We start from the raw sequence: 9,166 nt of genomic DNA, 5'->3' as shown, positions 1-9,166 counted from the left end.
GGGATAAGGGTAGAAAACCTAGCAACGCCTTGTTTGAAAACAGGAAAGAAAAGCGAAGAAGAAGGAAGGAAAAGCAAAAACAGTCCGTGGCGGTTCATACTAGTAACCCCGACATTTAGGAAGGGGAGGAAGGAGATCAGGCATTCAAAATATACACAATTTTTTTTTCTGAAACAGAGTTTCTCTGTGGCTTTGGAGCCTGTCCTGGAGCTACCTCTTGTAGACCAGGCTGGCCTCAAACTCAAGGAGATCCCCCTGCCTCTGCCTCCCAAGTGCTGGGATTAAAGGCGTGTGCCACCAATGCCTGGCAATCTACACAAAATCTAACCAAGACACTAGGCAAAAACTCCACAGCTCTATCACAACCTGTCTTCCCCAGCGACGAGAATCAAGTTCAGGGCCTGCACAGGTCCACTAACCTGTCCACCTTCTGTCTTTTTACTGTCCCTGCCTGACAGGCCCCAAGCCTGGGTAAGTTTAACTCTGCTTTTTGGAACCTGTATTCAGACTGTTCAGAGAAATCCATCCTTGGGTAAGCGATGCTTTTCTGAATTCATGAGCCTACCCTGCCACAGTGGTCACTTCCCTTGTCCCTCTCAGCTCCTGTCACGCCTCAAGAGGTGACCTCATGCCTTCTACAGAAAACAGGATCTAACTCCCAGGAACAGGTGGCAAATGCAACCCAGCCCATAACTCCCCTGTTTCCTTATCCTTTTTTGAGTCCAGTCCTTTCTTCTGGATCCTGGGTCCCCTTCTCTCCTGTCTTCTTTGTGACCTTGCTGTGAGTAAGGCCAGGCTAGGAGGCTCTTTCCCTTTAGCAAGTGAACATATACCACACTCCCTTCAAACTTAAACATGAACAAAGACCTCTGTCTGGGTCCCATTTGCCATTCCAACTGCGGACTGGCTGTTCTCCTGTTGGAGTTTTTCTCTCTCCTTTGTACAAGGTCTCCTTCCCTCTATCCAGAGTGTTTGCTAAGCCAGTCATACTGATGTATGCCTATAATCCTAGCACTTGGGTGGCTGAGGCAGGAGGACAGCATCAATTAAAGACTAGCGTGGGCTATCTATCCACAAGAGCCTGTCTCAAAATTAAAAAAGAAAAAGAAAAGGAAAAAAGCCAGATGTGGTGATCCTAGTACTTAAGGGGAAGTGGCAGAAGAATTCCTTTAAGTTTAAGGTCTGTCCCATCTACACAGGGAATTCCAGGCAAGTCAGGCCTCAGAGTGAGATGCTATTTCAAATCCAATGAAATTAAACAAAATGCTCATCTTTGATTATTCCCTTCTCTTGTGAAATATCCAATTATTCAGGTCTCTCGCAAATCACTAGAAAAGTAAGAAGAAAAAGAGAATTATATTGGCTCCATTTATTCCCTTGAGAATTTTTCCTTTTCTTTTCTTTTTCTTTCTTTTTTTGTTTTTTCTTTTCTTTTCTCTATCTCTCTCCCTCCCTCCTTCCCTCATTCTATTCTTTCTTTTTTTTTTTTAAGACAGGGTTTCTCTGTATTACCTTGGCTATCATGGAACTCACTCTGTAGACCAGGTTGGCCACTAACTCACAGAGATCCGCCTGCCTCTGCCTCCTGAGTACTGGGATTAAAGCTGCACACCACCACCGCCCAGCCACAAACTTGTTTTCATATTTTAAAAAAAGGCAGTAAAAATTAAAAGGTTTCCTGTCATGTAACTATAGAATTAGAGTCCAATATAATATTGTAATTTGAGTTTGGTTCAAAAATTATTTCCAATTTAAAAAAACAATCCTGTAGGGCTGGAGAGATGGTTTAGCAGTTAAGAGCACTGACTGATCTTCTGGAGGTTCTAAGCTCAAATCCCACAACCACATGGTGTCTCACAATCATCTCTAGTGGAATCTGATGCCCTCTTCTGGCATAAAGGTGTGCATGTAGATAAAGCACTCATATACATAAAACAAATAAATAATTTTTTAAAAAAATAACCATTTGCTTTCTCCCCCTATATTCCACAGACTTTACTTTTCTTCGTGGATATGTATTTGTATGCTTTTTCTTATATGTGCATGTTCACTTGCTGGGGTTTGCATGCACACATGTGGACATGTGTATGGAGACCAGAAGTTGATGCTGAGTGCCTGTCTCAATGGCTCTCCACCTTATCCTTCCCTCCTTCCCTCTCTCCCTCCTCCCTCCCTCCCTCCCTCCCTCCCTCCCTCCCTCCCTCCCTCCTTTCTTCCTTTCTTCTTTCCTTCCTTTCCTCAAGATTTTATTTTTAGCTGGGCAGTGGCTGCACACACCTTTAAATCCAAGCACTTGGGAAGCAGAGGTAGGCAAGTCTCTGTGAGTTCAAGGCCAGCCTGGTCTACAGAGTGAGTTCCAGGACAGCCAGGACTACACAGAGAAACCCTGTCTCAGAAAACCCAAAACAAGAAAGATTTTATTCTTATTTAATGTGTATGAGTATTTACCTGTCTGCATGTTCGTGTACCACATATGTGCAGAGTCCAGGGGAGCCAGAAGAAGGCTTTATGCATGCTAGGCACATGCTTTACCCTGGAACTGTATCTGTAGTTCCAACCTCTAGTTCAGATGAAAGAAAAAAACATCAACAGGTTTTGCAACACTGCTGATCCACGAACAACACAACATTTCGGGGAGGCGTGTAAATCAGCTGGGTTGTGGTTTGAAGAGGTCCTGTTTTTATGGCAGAAAAATGATTGTCTTCCTCCAGGATACCCATAAGTCTGTTCCTTCCAGGCTTGGACGCTGTGGTTTTACCCATGGGCTCCAGCCAGTCGCCTGAGAAGGCTGTGACTTGGCACCACGTCAAAGTCTTGCCACGCCCCCTCACCCCAAAGCTGAGATTCCTGGCAGTCAAAGAGAGGGTTTTCTCCAGAATACAATTACAGTAACGCTCTGTCCAGCCAGCCCCTGGGTTTCACGGGATGGGAGGACGTCTGAAATTTTGGGAAGTGGAAAGAAAACCCAATTTCGAGAATTGATGAGAGATTAAGAAATAATAAGGAGTAAGCGAGACAGATCTGTCGAGGAAGGTGCTTGCCACGAAGCCTGGTAGTTGAGTGGATCCTCGGGACCCATAGAAAGGTGGAAGGTGAAAAACAACCTCACAAAGCTGTCTTCTGACCACTGCACATCCACTGAGCTACACAATAATAATAAACACAAATTTCAAAAATAAACTATCGGAAAAGAAAGACTCTAAGGAAGAGTAGGAGAAAAAAGTCCTCACAGAACAGGAAGGAGGGGTGGGACGCTCAATCATGTCCAGGGCATTGTAGTTAGTACAGGAAAATCATTTAAAGTCAAGTCAGATTTTAACATATATCTATCAGCCGGATGGTGGCACACACCTTTAATCCCAGTCCCCTGGAGGCAGAGGCAGGTGAGTGGGTCTCTGTGAGTTCAAGACCAGCCTGGTCTACAGAGCGAGTTCCAGGACAGCCAGGACTACACAGAGAAATCCTGTCGAGAGAGAGAGAGAGAGAGAGAGAGAGAGAGAGAGAGAGAGAGAATACGACTCTACAAACTCTACAAGCTGAGCTATGATGGTGTTCACCTTTAATCCCAGCACTCGGGAGGCAGAGGCAGGTGGATCTCTGTGAGTTCAAGGCCGAGCGAGTTCCAAATCAGGCTCCAAAGCTACAGAGAAACCCTGCCTCAAAAAACAAAACAAAGACAAAAAAGAATAAATAAATAAACAATACATATTATTTTATGTATATTATATATATATATATATATATATATATATATATATAAGTGCTTGTCTGTATATCTGTATACCTGCATGTATATCTGTGCACCATATGTGTGCCTGCAGCCCTTGGAATCCAGAAAAGGGAGTTAAATGCCCTGGAAGTGGAGTTATATACTGTTATGAGTGCCATGTGGGTGCTGGGAATTGAATCCAGGTCCTCAGCAAGAGCAGCCAGTGCTCTTAAATGCTGAGCCATCTCTCCAGCCTCAAACCAGATTATTTGTGTTAAATGCAGTCAGCATTTCACAGCCTAATGTTTTAGGAAAGGAGTTTTAGGAATCAGAGAGGCAGTTCTGTCTTGTGACTCTTTCGCTATCAAGGGAAGGCCAGGTTTCAGTAACCCCAAACCCGTGGTGACTTCTCAGCTTGGAGTATAAATGAGAACGCAAAGTCAAGTCAAGGGAGGAAATTGGTCTAAACAAGTTATGTTTTTTCTACTCTTTGGATCCCATTTTGCTTCTCACTGGAAATATCTTGGTGGTGATACTGTTGAAGCCACTACACACACACACACACACACACACACACACACACACACATTATCCTGGTGTGAATCTGCAGCTCAGGTTTCTCAAAAGGCAACAGGCAGGAGCATCACTTGATTCCAGTAGTTCAGAGACCACATTGCAACACCTCATCTCAAAGCATAACAAAACAAAACAATAAAATAGAAACAAAAGGCCCTTGAAGATTTCTGCAGGGAAAAATCAATAACAATAAAACAGTTAATAGTGTTACAGTTTTTCATTAGGTAGGCATCGCCTGTAGCTCTATTTATTTTTATTTAAATATTTATTTTTTCTTTATGTGTGAGTGTTTTGTTTGCATGCATGTATGTGCCACATGTGTGTCTCATGCCTGAAGTGTATCCCTGGCTGGTTGGAACTGGCTCCATAGACTAGGCTAGTCTCAAATTCACAGAGATCCACCTACCTCTTGTCTCCCAAGTGCCACCACATCTGGCTGGGAACCAATTTTAAGAATGGGTGTTATGTAGTCTGGGCTGGCTTTGAACATGGTCTTTCTGCCTCAGTCGCCTTCCAAGTGCTGGGGTTATAAGCATTTACTACCACACCTAAAGGAACTTTTGCATAAGTTAACTTGAGGGGCTAAAGACATGGCTCAGGGGTTAAAAGCACTTGCTGCTCTTGCAGAAGAACCTGGTTTGGTTCCCAGCATCTACATGGTGTCTCTCAACTGTCTGTAACTCTATTTGTATGCCATCTAAAGCCCTCCTCCAGCCTCAGGGGTACCAGGCAAGCATGCGGGGCATACACACACATGCAGACAAAGCATTCAGATATTTAAAAAACAAAAACGAAGTTGGGTGGTGGCGGTGCACACCTTTAATCCCAGCACTCAGGAGGCAGAGGCAGGAGGATCTCTGTGAGTTTGAGGCCAGCCTGGTCTACAAGAGCTAGTTCCAGGACAGGCTCTAAAGATATAGAGGAAACCCTGTCTTGAAAAACCTAAAAAAAAAAAAAATTAAAATCAGACCTCTTTTCTTAGCTACGGTCTCTCCATCATGCCCAGCTTGTCGCTGACCAGCGGATTTTATGATGTAAATAGGTGCATTTGTTGTCTGGCTGATTCTTTTCCTATAGTCTAGAACATTTTTAAGTTTGCTGAGGTCCCAGTCCCACACAGGCTGTGTCTCCTAGACTTCTATACCACCGAAAGGCTCACAGGCAGGCATCTAACTGCCAGTGCTCAGAAAACGACAGTTTTGGGGGTTAGGATGGATGAGATGAGCCAGGTGCGGTGGCGCACACCGTTAGTCTCGGGACTCGGGAGGCAAAGACAGGTGGCTCTCTGGGAGTTTGAGGCCAGCTTGGTCTACATGTCCAGTCCTAGATCAGCAAGGACTAAAGGACTACACAGCAAGATCATGACTCGGGGTGAGGTGGGGAGGTGGATGCAGCTGTATCTCAGTTACCCGTCAAGCAGTCTCGGCTGCCGCTTGTCTTCTGATTTCGTCCAATCACAACACCTTACGGTTAGAGGAAACCACAGGCAATTCTCAGAGACTCCACCTCTGCCTCCTAACTTCTGTCTTTATAGCCCAGGTCTCATCGTCCCCTGAGCTGGCCATCTGGAGCCTCTGAGGGCAGAAGCTACTGTCTTCTGTCTCCTCAGGCTGACTTGCTGCTCGGATCAGTGCCAGGCTAGTAATATGTGTCCCCCAAATAATTGTGAGTCAGGAATTTCATAAAGATCTTGAAGCATTTAGAAATAAAGAACTCGAAACAAAACTAAACAGTACACTCTGGTTCTTAAAAATAAGATTTTTTTTTATTATGATCATTTAAAAGATACAGGGCAAAAGGAGAGACCATGATGAACAGCAAAACCATATACCACACTTAACAATTAAGCATCTTGCTATACTGGCTTTATCTATTTATGGTCGTGAATTTTGCTGAACTACTTGAAAATAAATCAGATGTCAGGATACTCCTCCCTATCCTTAAACACTAGGGTCATCCTATATGACTATAGTTTGTAATCATTCTTACATCCAAAAGCCACACAGATCTCCCAAATCATCTATTCTTTTTCTGTTTCTAAGATCTCCAATCTCTTTTCTAAAGGAACCAGGGTAAATCAAGACTCACACACTGCATTTGACTCTTTCAAATCCCTTTTAATCCAAACCAGAGGTCAGAAAGCCTTTCCGAAGAGCAGGCAGGTTCTATTTTAAACTTGGTGCTGTTTGCAGATACTGCCGATACTCAGTTCCATTGGAGCCACACACAGCCAGAGCTATACCGTCCAAGATAATACTTCAATGAATGAGTGCAGTTGCTTACATGTTTTACTTAGAAAAGATGGCTAGAAACGGAGCCTGGTGGTACAGATATGTGATTCCAAGTATTGAGGAGGCTAAGGCAGGCTAAATTCATGGCCCGTGTGAGTTCAGTGCTAACATGGGCAATTTAGGGAGGCCCTGTATAAAAATGAAAAGGGTTCAGCACTGGAGGGTTTGGCATTCCCAGGAATGCTGCCAATCTCGGGTGTAGAAACCACCGCCTCCTTACAACTTTTTGTTAAGAATTACGGCAGTTGTTGTAGCACACACCTTTAAAACCCCAGCAGTCAGGAAGCTGCAGACAGTTTAGAGGTAAAGAGTACTTGCTGGGGGGCTGGAGAGATGGCTCAGTGGTTAAGAGCATTACCTGCTCTTCCAAAGATCCTGAGTTCAATTCCCAGCAACCACATGGTGGCTCACAACCATCTGTAATGATATCTAGTGCCCTCTTCTGGCCTGTGGACATACACACAGACATAAAATATATATATAAGCCATCTCTCCAGCTCCCCCGGCACCAAACCTCACTGCAGAGTGGTTAAGATGGTCTTAACCACTGAAGGATCTCTCCAGCCCCCACTCCCTACTCCTTTTTAAAGCAGAGTAGATTTAAGGAAAAGTGGGAAAAGAAGTCCCTAGAGCAAGAGGGGCTCCAAAACGTGAACACACATGCCCAAGTAATTTCTAATGTTTGTGTTGCACTTCCAGATCTGAATGTTTGATAACACGCTGGAAAACAGACCCAAAGGTTGGTTTAAAATGTGAACGTCTCTGAAGGATACAGGGTAAAAGTGTGAAAGAGACCCAAACCTTCATCTGCAGTGAGAGCTGGGCAAGGCGATCTTGGCTCCTGGCAGTAAGATCTACTATTCCCGTCCACTAGCACTGACACATGAATGTCTTGAAAAGTGTTGGCACCCATAGCCAAAAGTGCTCAATTACTTGACACCTTTGGTTACTTTCAGGAGACACACTCAAAGCTTGCTACAGTTTACCTTTCAGCTTTGAACGTCGCATTTTCTGAGGATTTAGGAAATGTTTAATAAGCTTGAGCACTAGAAGCCCTTTCCTTGTACCAGCGGAAGTCAAGACCTAGGAGAATCATTTTCAAAGTTATTGATTGACGGGGCTCAGAAGGCTTGGTGGGTTGGCTAATTCCAAGAACAGAGGATTCTAGCTTCAGAATCAAGCTGAGGGAAAGCTTTGGTGGTCAGTTATCCTGAGCCTCATCAGCAGAGTAAGCAGGCTCATAAATAAGACTTAAAAGCGCAACCAGTGCTCTTACCAGCTGAGCGTCATCTCTCCAGCCCCCATTCTATGCTTTTCAATGAGATGGGGGGGGAGTATTTCCTATTGTCTTTATGTGGAGATGTTTAATAATACATATATAAGGGAGCTGGATGATCATAGTACACATGTTTAATCCCGGGGTGGGGGGAAATGGTTTATTTCTGACATTTGTTCTGGTGTCTTGCTGTATAGCAGACTGGCCTAAAAGTAGCTAAGATTACATTAAATATCATTTGTTAACATCACTAAAACAATGGAAAGAACCTTGTGACAACTGCCAGAAGTTAGAAGGGGATGAGGCTCAGCTGCATGTTGTGAAATACAGTAGCCAGGGAACAAGGGGCTGTAGGTACACAGGTCTTTCGTCCTTTTCTTCCTGGCGATTGGCAGGGCCATTTGACCTCTGGCTCCCTGGAGATCCTGCACTAGCACTGGCTTGAGGGTATAGTTTAGAAAGAACTTGGCTCTCTTTTGTTATGGTGATTCCACCTGTAAACAAGGTTCCAGCCGCGCCCTATACGCCTGCCTCCCCCAGCTGATTCGGCCTGAGGCGCCAGGCGCCTGTCATCCTATTTCACTGCTCCTGATGGGAGGGGGCCGTGCCCTTTTGAACCCTCTTGCCCACTGGTATAAATACCCGACTTGAGTTTAATAAAGTGACAATTTACTCTTCGGTAAGTGAGCAGGTCTCTTTGTGTGTGTCTATTTAAATCCTTAGGACAGTCGTCCATTCTCATGGACTCGAGTCAGGAAAAGCGCGCGCCTGAATCGGGCCTGGGCATCCACAGAAAAGTGCGGAGGCTAACAAGGGGCAGATAACAGCACATTACAAAAGATGGGAGAATTTTCTGTTGGTAGTGGTATTATGGCTTCATGCTACTTGACAATGCTTTGCCTACTGAGTAATATCCTCAGCCAACAGTTGATCTAAAGGAATTTACTGGCAGGTGTGGTAGCCACACCTCAACACTCTAGGCCAGCTTGAGGGACAACAGCTGAGACTTAATGTGACATCAAAAAATTATGCAATTCTCTCAAGCCCCCCCCCAATAAATTCAAACATGCCATTTAAACTTAAAATCCAAATGGCATATCACGCCTTCTATTTAGTGTGCTAGGTAGGTAGGTATGACCACAATCCTTAGAGTTGAAAACAAGACACTTAGAATCCTAGCACTCTAGAGGTAGAGGCAGGTGGATCTCTGAGTTTCAGGACAGTCAGAGCTGCACAGATCTGGTCTGAAAACAAAAGAAATAACAAATTGTGACAGAACCCCTTTGAACTGTGTGCCAGTTTTTTTTTTTAATG

Source organism: Myodes glareolus, chromosome 27 (genome assembly GCF_982192425.1).
Source record: "Myodes glareolus chromosome 27, mMyoGla1.1, whole genome shotgun sequence".
NCBI classification, from domain to species: domain Eukaryota; kingdom Metazoa; phylum Chordata; class Mammalia; order Rodentia; family Cricetidae; genus Myodes; species Myodes glareolus.
Note: the sequence above shows the minus strand (reverse complement) of the source record.